Here is a 13,286-nt window from a genome sequence, read left to right on the forward strand (position 1 = left end):
ATATTATAGAAAAAGAGGTTCGAGACTATTAGGAAACATCCCCAATCATTATACAACATTAAGGTTCTCGTGTTAAAAGTTCCCAGCCATTCATCAATTTGCCCATTCACTGTGATAGGCCTGTTCACAGTATAAACAACAACATGCATTGGTTTCTCAGGAGCGGAAACAGATTTTGTCTTGGGGCTCATGTTTGAAAACCCTCCCCCACCACAGACCTCTCTAAATTGAAATATCCTTGCGGAGTTGCAGTACTTATAAACATCCCAGATGATTCATTGAGGTCTTCAGATGCCAGGGTGCAATTATAATAGTTGGGGCAGAATACGCCAGAAAGTCCTCCTGTGCAAGCCTTCGTAAGATTAATGGGTGATATGCAAAAGCACAGAATTTATTTCAATTTATAGCATTCCCCAATTCCAAAGGCTTGGAAGAGGTAACAAAAGCAACACACCATTCTTGGAAAGCACATGATTTTCCTCAAAGAATCTTGGGAATGGTAATCCTGAGAATATAACAGACTAGAGAACTTAACAGACTAGAGTTCCCAGGATTCTTTGGGAGTTGTGCTTTAATTGTATGGTGCATACACAGCCAACGTCAGCAAAACATGATAGTGTCCGTCCCCCCCCCCCCAGTTTCAGTCAACTGAATCCTGAGTCCCAATGGGATAACCAGCAGCTGAATGCTTCTAAACAATGCCCAGATCCAAGTATTCTATTATTGGGTGCAGACAGTAAGAACTTCTCATGCCCCTGCCTTTTTGCTGTCCCTCGTGCACAAGTGGTGCCCTGAACACTGCTATCTTAAACACACTTATTACAGAGTGAACCCCACTGAAAATAGTAGGGTAAACTGGGTAAACATGTGTAGGGTTTGTTCTGTAAGGATTTGACATGTCAGGTACCATAGTGATAAGCGGCGGCTCACTCAACACGTTGATTTAATTAGAAACTGAGAGCAGTGAAGCCAGTGGGGCAGAACCTCAAATGCAGGTGGTGAAAAATTCAGAACTCATCTGGCTGATCGTAGGTCTGTGTTTTCCTTTCCTTTCCTTATGAAAGTTCCAGGCAGCTAGTTCTGCCATTCAGGCAAAGGATGGGTCTGGCAGATTCTCTACCATGTCACCCATCAAGCTAAACACAGCTGATTATCCATGTATTCTGGTTGGCAGAACCACCCATCTATTTTTATAGCCATTGGCAGTCAGCAAAATGTTAATCGAGCCCCTTGTGGGACTAGGTCCATGGTTGGTGGACTGTGTAAAGCTTGGGCTAGTCGCAAGTTGAGCAGGACTAATAATATATGCCAACATTATCTGGAAATTGACCCCTCTTGTGTTTTCATGTTGTAAGATGTGTTTCATAGAACTTTCCCTCTTAATATATGTATAGCTCAAGATCACAGCTTGTTAAGCCTGGGACATTTCAAACCCTTGGAATGTGGTTGATAAAAGCTTCTGTCTTCCTGACCTGGTTATTTCATTCAAACTGTGAAAGATCCAATTAATAAAGAAGCATGCCCAAAAGAAATAAACCAGGAATTTGGAGATGGACACATACCAAACAAAAAAACCCCACCAACCTGCACTCAGCATTTTACTGGGGAATTTAATTACCCTCCAAACATTGTTCAAAAGTGTTTCACAACTGGATGCTGGCACATCTGCCTTGAAATCTTTACTAGTTCCCTTCCCACGCTAGTTTCGTCTCAAAGGTATTTTGGCTTGTTTTAATGCACTGCAGGGAAACGAGAAACATCTGAAGCCATTACTCCGTGCTGTGAAATACTTAGGGCTTATCAATGTTTAACACATAGGTATGAATAATGTATTTAATATATACATCTCTTCTAGCAAGTCCTCTAAAGAGATAGTTAGCTGCAACATATACATCAATGCAATTGTTCCATAAGCAACTGGCAGCTTTCATTGAACTGATTACATTTGTGCTTTAGTTCTAACACAATGTATTGCCCAGAATGCTACATGTGCAGCTTATTTTCACATTCCTCTATTAGTCATTTTTCCAATATTTGGTATATAAGAACCTTGCTGTTGTAACATAAGGGAGCAGTTTTGGATAACGCTTGTGCACAGTTTTTGTAACAGAATCGCAAAGATACCACATTTACAAGTATTCCAGTCATTCTTTTTTCCAAACAAATCACCAATAAATAAATAAAAATCATCTTCCTACCACCACTACGGTGGAACAACTTCAAGATGTAATCAGGGGCAGATGCCCCATTGCACAGTTGCTCTGAGCTATGCCGTTCGGCAATAGTCTTGTGCCCTATCCATTTCTCTGTTTCTCATCTCTTCTCTCTAAGAACCAACTCCAGTAATTTTAACCTTTCCTTTCCAAACAGCATTATCTTTACACCCATTCCTTCTTTATATCATTATCAGAGGAGAGAGAGAGAGAGAGACTGGGGTGTGCGCTTCATAGATTTATGTTAACATTTCTAAACAGCTAAGCTTGTCTAATATTTGTCCTTTATTGATGTGTGAAGTCAGGACATTGATATAATTAGATTACTCATGAATCCTGAATCGAATGTGAATTACTGATCCCAAGCCTATTATTTCTTTATTGTTACAATACAATACAAGCCTATTATCCATTTATTGTTACAAGGTCGAGCTTGGGCCGGTCACTGTCTCTCAGCTTAGCCTACCTCACAGGATTGTTGTGAGGATAAAATAGGGAGTGGGGAAACCATGAGCTCCCGTGAGGAAAGATGATTTAGGAAACTTGACTTTTGTCATTGGCTGACGAGAAGCAGCCCTAGGGATCTCTAAGACCTCATGTTGTTGCTTTCGGTTGACACTGCATTAACATTTCTACTGCCTGCCTGTCCTTGTGTCTGCCCTAGTATGTATACCATACATTTGAAGCACATCACCCCCGCCCCTGCCCCCAAAAAACTGTAGGTTACCCCCACAGAACTACAATACCCTTAACAAGCAACAGCTCCTGGGTTTTTTGGAAGAGCGTGTGTGCTTTAAATACCATATTTTTCTGTGTATAAGACTAGGGTTTTGTTTTGTTTTGTTTTGTTTAACCAAAACAGGAGGTTTAAAATTGGGGCTCGTCTTATTCACAGGTAGTGCTGAGGGGTGTTTTCTTAATTTGGATTCCCCCAAAATAAGGGGTGTCTTTTACATGGGGGCATCTTATACACAGAAAAATATGGTATATGGTGTGCAAGCAGCCATACTAACCCATCTGCTGAACTTGCATATTTGAAAATAAGCAGATATTTTTAAAATGGAACAAGCCCTCTTTCCTCCCTAGGAACCTGGCCCCATAAAAAGCATCTCTGGGAAGTGGGGAACACAAAACAACATGCCACAGTCTCTATGTCTGAAAGTCGGCCCCTTTATTTAGAGATCTTGGAGTGTCCAACGTGTTGGAAAAGTTGACTGCTCTTGACCGGCTCCTTCTCTCATGTTGAAAGTTTTCTATGTGTAAAATCACCAGTCGCCCTTCGGTGGTGCTCTAGGGAAATCGCAAGTGAGCCACAAGCCATAACGGTTTTAGAGTGATTTAATAACGTTGTTATAGAAGCATTTTGTTTTTAAAAAATTGGAAAATCATAACCATGTGAAGTCCTTGGAAAGGGACCACCGACTCTGCTTGAGGGGAGGGCAAAAGGAAGTGAGTGAACGGCAAAAGCCAGCCTTGGCTGCGAGGTGAGGACACGGCACCGAGGAATGGGCCAAGAAAGTGCAGCGGAGGACTTTGGCCCCACATCCTGCTGTTTCCATAGCAACCGGCACTGAAGGGGGACAACAAGCGAAGCAGGAGGAATTTTTTAAATTTTTTTTTTACTGGTGAAACTTATACCCCAGGCTGGGCCTTTCTTGTCAGTCTTTCAAAACAAATTTAGTTCAGGAAGCTAAAATAAACCTCTGCATTTCAAGTCGAACAGAAGGATGAGTGAGCCAGCGAAGAAGTGCCTGATCCAGAAGATTTCGAAATTGTCCTCAACTGTGCTGACGATCTGTCCGATTGGCAGTGTAAATATGGTAGCGGAGCGGATGACGTAGCGAGGCCAGAATTAATTCATCCTTCCCACTACTGTCCTCTTTCCAAAGTAGACAATCGGTGCTATTGGAGACAATTTTACCTCAGGTTTTTTCAGCCCAGGAAAACCCAGCACCTGTTGCAGGATTTACAAGTGTCCCTATTTTCCAGGGACAGTTCCGGATTTACAGAAGCCGTCCTGGTTTCTGATTTGATCCTGGAATATCCCGCTTTTCCTTAGGACATCCCTATTTTCATCAGAGAAATGTTGGAGGTATGCAGCCCCTGAGCCAAGGAGATAAGTAAATATACAACCTTTGGAAGACATCTGAAGGCAGCCCTGTATAGGGAAGATTTACAATGTTTAATGTTTCATTATGTTTTTATATGTGTTAGAAACTCTGCAGAGTGGGTGGGGTATAATAATAATAATAATAATAATAATAATAATAATAATAGTTGTTATAGGATGTCCCTGTTTTCATCAGATAAACGTTGGAGGATATTCTGTTGCTGCGCATCCTTCCTCTGGTGCAATTCCTTAAGGTCACCTTTGAAGGTTACAGAGCAGCAAAAACAAAAACAAAAAAGACACTGGAGATGATGCTCTTCCAGTGTAGTGTTTGAAATGGGAACTCCATGCATTTTCACCCACAGTGTGCTGCCTCACCTGAGGCCTGGCAGTGGTTCCTCAAGATCTTAGGCCCAGGTCTTTCCAAACCCTGAAATTGGAGGCCTTGTTAATTGGAAATTCTGCAGATCAAACCTGCAGCATGTGGGTCCTAAGCTCCTCCCTCTCAAGTGCCACCAAGATCCTTCCATTGCATCAGTTCGAGGAATCCACGTCTCCTGTTTGGTGGTGGCCCAAAAATGTAGAGTTAGCAGGTAAGCGCACACATAAACCATCAGTGATAGAGCAAGCAATTGAAGCAATTAATAAGTAGAGGTGAAGGTCATGGACAATTGTCAGAGTTTCCTCAGCCGTGCCTCCATTATTGGTTATTTGACATTGCTCAACTTTTTCAGAAAGCTTCCAAAACATGAATGTAAAATTCTTTCCTTATCAAATCCCCCGTGTCTCCAGCCACCCACTGTAGCAGAAATGCAATCAGTTGCCTTTGTACTGATAACAAGGAGCTGAATAATAGGCCCATTATGATGGAAGAGTTCAACAACACTTTAGGTAACGCGATTATTTAGACATAATTGGCATTTCAGAACTATGACTCACAGGGGGCTATTTTAAAATGCTTGCAAACGAATGAAACTCACGAAGCCTAGTTACTAAGTGCAAGAATAGTAATGGGTGTGCATTTTTGTTGAATTTAGTTCTGCACACAGTGAGGCTGCTTAACTTCCATTGACTACAATAGGATTTAGGCCATTTTAACTAGGTGCAGAGTTGTAACCCTTGGCGTTGATTTGTTTTATGCGTATGGGTCATCATCTTGGACAATCTGAAATCATGCCATTTGGCTGCCTAGTGGGGAAAAGAGAGTCAGACTTTAAATCCATCCCTCTTCTCTCTCTCACCAACAGCTGGCAGGTGCTATTTTCATTTCTCCTGTTAGGTTTTTCTCACTGGGATTGTCAGTGTTTTTATTATTCTTGTTCTTATTCCTCTGTTTTATTGTCCTCTGCTTTTAAGAAACTTGCGACTGAAATGTACATTGTATTTCTTTGCCCTGCAGAAGAAGACTAAATTACTGACAAGTACATGCAATCCCATGCAGAGAGAAATCATGCGTGCAGCAGCTTCCATTTGCCATTCCCTGCCATTCCCTGTCCAGTTAGCAATAGATGCACAAAACCTTCATCCATCGTTAAGGATGGGGATAAATCTGAATCTGTTCACATTTAAAGGTGAACCTAACTAATCCACACTTTCCTTAAAAAATGTGTGAAACAAAATACAGACAGCCTTTGAAATTCAAGCTTGTCTGAATTTTGCAATGCAGTTATTTAGCCAAGTAATGAATTGATGCTTTTCAATTCTGGTGCTGGAGGAGACTCTTGAGAGTCCCATGGACTGCAAGAAGATCAAACCTATCCATTCTTAAGGAAATCAGCCCTGAGTGCTCACTGGAAGGACAGATCCTGAAGCTGAGGCTCCAATACTTTGGCCACCTCATGAGAAGAGAAGACTCCCTGGAAGACCCTGATGTTGGGAAAGATGGAGGGCACAAGGAGAAGAGGACGACAGAGGACGAGATGGTTGGACAGTGTTCTCGAAGCTACCAGCATGAGTTTGACCAAACTGTGGGAGGCAGTGGAAGACAGGAGTGCCTGGCGTGCTCTGGTCCATGGGGTCACGAAGAGTCGGACACGACTAAACAACAACAACAACAATGTGTGCCAGAAAAAGGTATGCAATATTTTGGAGAATTTAATAAAATATGAAAATGCATTATATTGAGGAAATCGTGTTGCAAAAATCTGTATATTAGGCAAAATTGCACAGAAAATGGTTTATAGGAGAAACTCACACTAAAAGACTGATGGATTTTCATGAGGACTTAAAAAACCCCAGCAGTTTTAGTGAGGCAATTGAGATTGTGATAAAAACAAAACAAAACAGGAAGGAAGGATTAAATGCTGTGCTTCCTCAGTGCTATTTTCCCCAAACTCCTGTACCACACACCTAGTTTGGTCCTCAGAGAGCTGACAAAGACATGGAGCAGGACGGGTAGAGAGGCAGGGGGAAAGCTCTGTGGCCTTTTGCAGCAATGAGCTCCTAAAATGAGGGAGTGCAGAGGACTTGGGCATTTTATAAGGGCCAGCAGGTCCCATATTCAAATCAGAAGGCTTGGATTCTTCTGCAATTCCACCCACAGCACAGAGCAAAAGCTAGAATGAGGGTGGCCTACTTTGTACGTGGACCATTTAAAAAAAAAACATTTTCCTCCAGCGGCTTGTGTCTCCAATTTTACCACCAGTCGTTGCATTGCCAGCTGCTCCCCCAACCTCTGCCCTTCCCGTCAACATTGCCAATGTGTTTTTGTTTCTTTGGTGCCCTTGCATGCAGCTGGGAGCTCAGAACAGTCATTTTGATCATCCCTCCTCAGATGTCTCTCCTAACCTCACCACCAGCTGTTTTCATCACCACTTACCATCGCTTCTCCTTGTGATCTCCTTTGCCTCGCTGTGGCGTCTTGAGGCTTCAGAGGTCACCAGTTATTTGGAGCAGAGGAGAATATAATCTCCCATAGACAATGCCAGGAACTCGTGTTGCTTTTCAGTTTAATGGTTGCTTGAAAAGCTTAGGGAGATAAAGCTGCAAAATCTCTCCAGATCAAGACCTATATTTTGAAAGGACTCCCACTTGAGAGAAACAGATATGACCATTGTCATTTTCATATTTCCAAGAGAAGATGCTGGCATAGTCCAAAGCCAGAAGTTGATTTTTATTTATTGTTTGTTTCTTAATAATATCTCCAGACTACCCTTCATTTTTAACTATCTCATGGTAGAATACAATAGGATAGCATTTCCAGATTAATGGACTGAACTGCTTCAAAGTGCAGGTAGATGTTTACATATTCAATCCTCCATGTTAAAAACACACACACTGTAAAAGAGGATAAAAACAGCAACAGCTGGTCTGGTTTTCTGTCTGCAAGACATTTATTTAATGCAGAGAAGAGATTAAAATCAGAATGCCCCACCTATAGCCTGAAGTGGTGCAATCTTTTCTACCACCTCATCATTCCCTCTATTTCCAGAGTTTGGAAATAAATGTAGATTCTTATGAAGCCAAAAACAGCATCAGCAATGGATTGGATGGAGGTATCAGCAAGTTTAAGTGAACTCCAAGGTTTGCAAAAGAACAAAATACTTTAGAAAATAAGGGGAGAATGTCCAAAACAACCCAGTGATAACTGAGCATGTTCATTGGCCACAGAATGAGCTGACTATTGGGGAAAGGGAGAATGGAAAACCTGGTGGGAGGAGAAATGGAATGAAGCATAATGGAGAAATTATTGCAGCTCATTATTGAGGATGCACCAGCAGTGCTACTGGTTTGGAGTGCAAAATGGCCCCCATACTTTCAGTGTTTAAAATAAATGTTTGCATGTTGCTGGTCCTCTTAGCAACAAATGTTAGAACCCATCCTTGGCTTTCCCTTGCCTTCTGTAAGTTGATGCTTAGCCAGGTGTACAAAACTTTGAGCAGTGAATTTGATGAGGGCCCGGTAATAATTAGGCATGCTTACACACACACCCACACACACCCCTCTGTAGCAATCTCAAAGCTGTTAGCCAGGGTCTCCCTGTGCAATGAGAATAGAAGGGTGAAGGGGGAGGGGATGACAACCCCTTTTGACAAATAAGATGTCCCGCTTGAAGAACAATGTCAGGCCTTGAAATAGTTACAGGGTGGAGTTGGGGTAGCCTGCTCCTCACCATTCTGCACATTCGTGGGCATGAAAAACAAACCCCAGCATCCAGCATCCAACCCAGCTCACTTGCTGCCTCCTGGCTCAGGAAAACTGGCAAGAGAATTAACCAGAACATTCTGAAAAGTAACTAAGGAACAGAAATATCTATTTCCTTGAATTCATCAATCACAGAAACGACCGAAAATTCCATACTGAATAAATGATGCTAAATATTTGCATGGGCAAACTGACTGAAAGAAATAAATGTGAAGTGATCTATATATTTTTCCTGAACTTAATCCAGCTAAGAAGTAGTTTTAAGGTTAAGAAAATGAGATGCGTTCGGCGGTCGTTTCTTTTTTCCTTATGGACTCCTGCTTTTTGTGAAAGTTGTTGTATTTTGGTATGTATGAGAGACATCCAGAAAATCATGAAAACCTCATCGATTGTATTTCTAGTCCCTAAAAGTTCACTTAAACAACCAACAACTTTAGGGGTTAAGTACCGTACTTCAGGTTTCCTCAGTGTTCTTAGCAAAAGAAATGATTGATTGACATGACACAACTGCATTCCGTGTCCTCTCACACTACTTCAAATTCGCTGGCTGCCATGTTACCAGGGAAATAATGGAGTCTGGGCAGGGAGAGATGTTGGGTGGCAGCAGCTATGGATTTCCCATATTGGGTTGACCAATCCTTCAATAGCAAAGGACAACCTACTGGCCCATCTAATTATTTTAATTCTCTCATTATTGTACTGTAGCTCAACGTTAGTCAATGGGGCTTCACACTATCATCTTGAGATCAACACAAGGGTCTCAGAAGTCATGGGACATGGGTGATAAAGGAAAGATGCACAACACTGGGTTTCAAATCCCTAAATATCTAGTAGACTGTTTAGTTAATCTCATGCTCATTCCAGTGGAGGCTGGTCCATTGGTGCAAGTGGGGCACCATCCCTCCCACCCCAATCTGCCTTCAGTCAGTCCCAACCTGCCTTACTTAGTCCAGCCCAGGGGGCGGTGGTGGTCCCTGTCAGCTTTCTCCTCTTTAGTTGCCATTGTAGAACTCAACAGGGAGGAGGATGGGCGCAAAACCAAAATTAGTTGGCTCTTTGGCACCAGTTCCATCTGTTGGTTTCTCCGCCCCACCAGCCACATTGGGCACCATCCACGACCGGGCTTATTCTGTCCGCTTGAAGGATCATGTGATTATTGTGATCTCTTGCTGATACAGCCTGCTTGAAAGAAACTGTGACTTCATGCTGACATCATAATTAGTTGTGACCTCACACTGAAGCTGTCTCCCTGCAAAAGACTGGCCACTGTGATCTTCGTACTGATGCTGCCTGCTCAGATGTGAGAGCCTGGCCCTCTATTTGGCCATCAAATGTGAATTTCTGAGTATGCACAATACTCATCCTGGACAAATCATAACACTGCCAAGATTAGCTGCACTCAGGAAAATGCTGTGGCATTGGTACATGTCTGATAGTTACCTTGTGTAAGGAAGACGCTGCGAAAAAAGCAACTCCAAAAGGCCTGTCGACTAGCATGTAGCTAGTTCGCATCTCCACTCCTCCACATGCAGCTGCTGGGTGACCTTGGGCTAGTCACACTTCTCTGAAGTCTCTCAGCCTCACTCACCTCACAGAGTGTTTGTTGTGGGGGAGGAAGGGAAAGGAGATTGTTAGCCACTTTAAGACTTCTTAGGGTAGTGATAAAGCGGGATATCAAATCCAAAACTCTTCTTCTCTTCTTCTAGTTGTGGAAAACTGAACCCAAATGTTTTCCTAAACTTTACTCCTGGAATTTAACATTCTTTCTGCTAAAGTTTGCCTTTGCTTAATCATTAACACAGGATCCAGCTTCATTTTCGGAGGATTAAAGAGGACTTAACAAGAGTTGTGTGTACTGGCAATGCGGGGAACACATTTTTTAAAATAAGTGAGACATACAAAGTTGCTTATCTGTAATTATTTGTTTATCATGACCTTCTTTCTGCAAATTGGTTTTTTGGGGTGGGGTTTCTCTGGAACTGTTTGCTTGTGCTTCTTTCCAAGCCAACCTAATATATTACTTCCCCTAAGATATCGTGAGGCACTGAACTACATTCTTCCTTGAAATCCATATACATAACCTCCAATTCTTTTATTTCCCTTTCTGCAGTTGCAGCTCTGTATGTTTTTCTTATAAGTGAAGCCAAGTAAGTCTAGCAACCATAATATTATTTCTGTGTTTGTCACCATATGATCTATACACTAACAGCAATCTGGACTGTCTGTTTGGACATTCAGAATGGACTGGGAAGGAGAGCCAGGGGCATCTCTACCAAAGACCGTGAATTTCTTGCTTTGCCATAATAATAATAATTATGATGATGTCAGCTGACCCCCATCACTTTCCCGCACCCCACAACACACCTTTTCTGATGCTACTCAGTCAAGCTTGGAACTTCTCTGTTGAACATTGCAACCACTGGGTGTTGGGCAAGTCACCTCTGCATAGACCTGCCTCACTGCTAGGCAGAGTGTGATGGCTGCCTCAAGTAATGAATGCTAGCATGCCTAGAAAGAGCTCAGATTTTCTGTAGTCGCAGCAACAACAATAGCAGTAGAAACAACATGCATGTGCCCCTTAAAACCAAATGGTAGTGTCTATTCCAGATTAAACATCTAGTTTGGAAGCGCCTTTAGATCCTTCATTTGCCCCTTTAGCACCCACAACAAAATTCTGGTTTATTTCAGCTGCTGACACATGGCAAACATTTCTGCACATTGAATTTTGGTCTTCTCCTTCCAATTTGTAGTCACAATATAAAGCAAAACTTAATATTGAAAATCCTATTCGGAATAAGGGAATTTCCCTTTAAAAAAGGGAAACATTGACAGCTATGGATGAGCCAAAGGGCTTTCCCTCCCCACCCCACCTTTATATGCAATGCAGGTAGTGAAAACCTATTTGCTGTCTTCATACTTACAAATTTATAAAACAGAGTTCTGCCCATATGGAAAAGGAGAATTTATCCATCAGGCAGAAGAGTGCTTAAACTCCTTAAAATGCATTGCCCTTGAGCAGAGCCACACAAAAAAGCATTAGAGTTCCCATCTGGCATGGCTCCAATGGCCAGCAAAGTTTCTGTTTAAATTCTCATCTGCTGCTATGGCCCTTGTGATGAGTTGTGGCTTCTGGTTTCCTGCCAGCTTCTGTCCTGCTTAGCGCTGTTTTGTCTTTCCACCCCACCATTTCTGCTTCCTTCCTGGCTATAAGGTTCGTTGTTTGCTTCCTGGGGCTGGAGTTGCCTTTGCTGTGGCTTTCCTGTATAGTCTGGAATCCTCCTAGACCAGGATTTCCCAAGCTGTTTTTGGACTACAGCTCCCATCATCCCTAACCAGCTAGACCAGCAGTCAGGGTTGATGGGAAGTGTAGTCCAAAAAAAGGTGGTGACCCAAGTTTGAGAAACCCTGTTCTAGACTAGTACCAGGGCTGTCCTCACCAGAGGGAATAATGTGGTGACTTCAACAAATTGGGGGAATGTGTTTCCTCACCCCACCTGCAGCCTTCTGTGGAAGGGTGTGTCATGTGACCTCTGCTGTTCCTATAATTAGCTAGCTGCCCTCAGGTGTGATCGAAGACACTCTCCTGTTGCCAGCATTTAAGTAATATCCAGTCGCTCATCCAGTCAGCTTTCCATATTACGTAGAAGGAGGAGGGGAGCATCATCTTGGCCTTACCCCCAGGTTTCAAAATGTCTTGGGCCTAGTCAAGTGTAAAGATACATAAAGAGGACTCATCACAAGGCCCTTCACTAGTCTACAAGCACACCTGAAAAGACAAGAGTGAAAGCCAGTGAATTGAATTCAGCTGTCAGTTTGGTCTTCGCCTGCCTGCCTGCTCAGGATCCCCTGTTGCCTCCTCATCTTCCTTCAGCTGGGGAAGGAAGGTTAATTTTAATACCTGACAGCTGGGTGGTTGGGTCAAGTGGAAGCTAAACCACTTCTTCCTTTCTTGTGGAGTCTGGCCTCTACCAAAGGAGAGACTATTACCTGCTTTGCAGCAGACTGGAACACAGAGCATCTTGAGGTAAGCCCGATCCATAATATGAAAGAAAGTAGTTGAGCCTCTACAAGGCACTTTGTTGATTTTCTCCAAGTGGAGGAAGAGAAAATGAAGGCTTAGTGCATTTAGCAGGGAAGGGATACGACCACCAGTTGAACCAGCGAATGGTTCTCTCTTGTCTTTTCACCGCAAGGGAAAGAACTGCAGCATGTCTTGGGGATGATGGTGTCTCTCTTCACCCCAAGCACTGGTGGTTCAAAGGAGCAGTATCTTTTATGAGGGTTGGCAGAGCAGTAGGGTTGGATGTGGAGTTCTGGCACCATTTTCTCTTAGTCCTCTAGGACCACGTGAGTCCTTGTCATTTGTGTTAATATCCATTCATTTGTGTACTTTTCTACTTCACTAAGGCAGACTAAAATCCTTGCTTCACCCACAGACATGCCTTGGAAGGGTGAGGAGTTTGTGGAAACTGCCTTTTAACCCCTCTTTGAGCCAGTCTATGTATCCATGGTTTCCTCACATGGAATGCTCAGAATGGCCTACTTGAATGTCACCTTCCTTCCACCATGCAGGCTTTGCTACTTAGAGTAGGCCTTGTTGATGCCAAGCTCACTAACTACAGACTGGCTTCCTGTCCTACAGCACTTTGTGAGGACAGATGCCTATATATATGGCAGATGAGCAGACTGTGATGCCAAGTATATCAACACTCCAAATAATGGAAAGCACACCAAAGGCAAACACCGGGATGCCATATTTCTTTTTTTCTTCTTGCAGGAGGATGGTGGCCATTTTGGGTGTTGTGATCTTGTGCAATTTT

General features: G+C 42.8%; 3 long non-coding RNA genes across 3 annotated transcripts in view; 1 reads left to right on the top strand and 2 right to left on the bottom strand.

The window, feature by feature from the left end:
- LOC307215980 overlaps nucleotides 1–13,286 on the bottom strand; it is a 61,728-nt gene that overhangs the window by 18,928 nt on the left and 29,514 nt on the right. The window lies entirely within an intron of this gene.
- LOC307216004 lies at nucleotides 7,696–11,242 on the bottom strand. The gene is made up of 3 exons (XR_013838871.1): nucleotides 10,831–11,242; nucleotides 9,907–10,054; nucleotides 7,696–8,520 (listed from the first exon to the last, which is right to left on the bottom strand). It is a non-coding gene; the product is annotated as an uncharacterized lncRNA (long non-coding RNA).
- LOC307216006 overlaps nucleotides 10,050–13,286 on the top strand; it is a 51,284-nt gene continuing 48,047 nt past the window's right edge. The window contains exons 1-2 of the long non-coding RNA XR_013838873.1: nucleotides 10,050–10,354; nucleotides 10,577–10,613. This is a non-coding gene — a long non-coding RNA (uncharacterized lncRNA). The remainder of the gene's footprint in view (nucleotides 10,355–10,576; nucleotides 10,614–13,286) is intronic.

This window comes from Podarcis cretensis (genome assembly GCF_951804945.1).
Source record: "Podarcis cretensis genome assembly, chromosome: 5".
Lineage (NCBI taxonomy): Eukaryota > Metazoa > Chordata > Lepidosauria > Squamata > Lacertidae > Podarcis > Podarcis cretensis.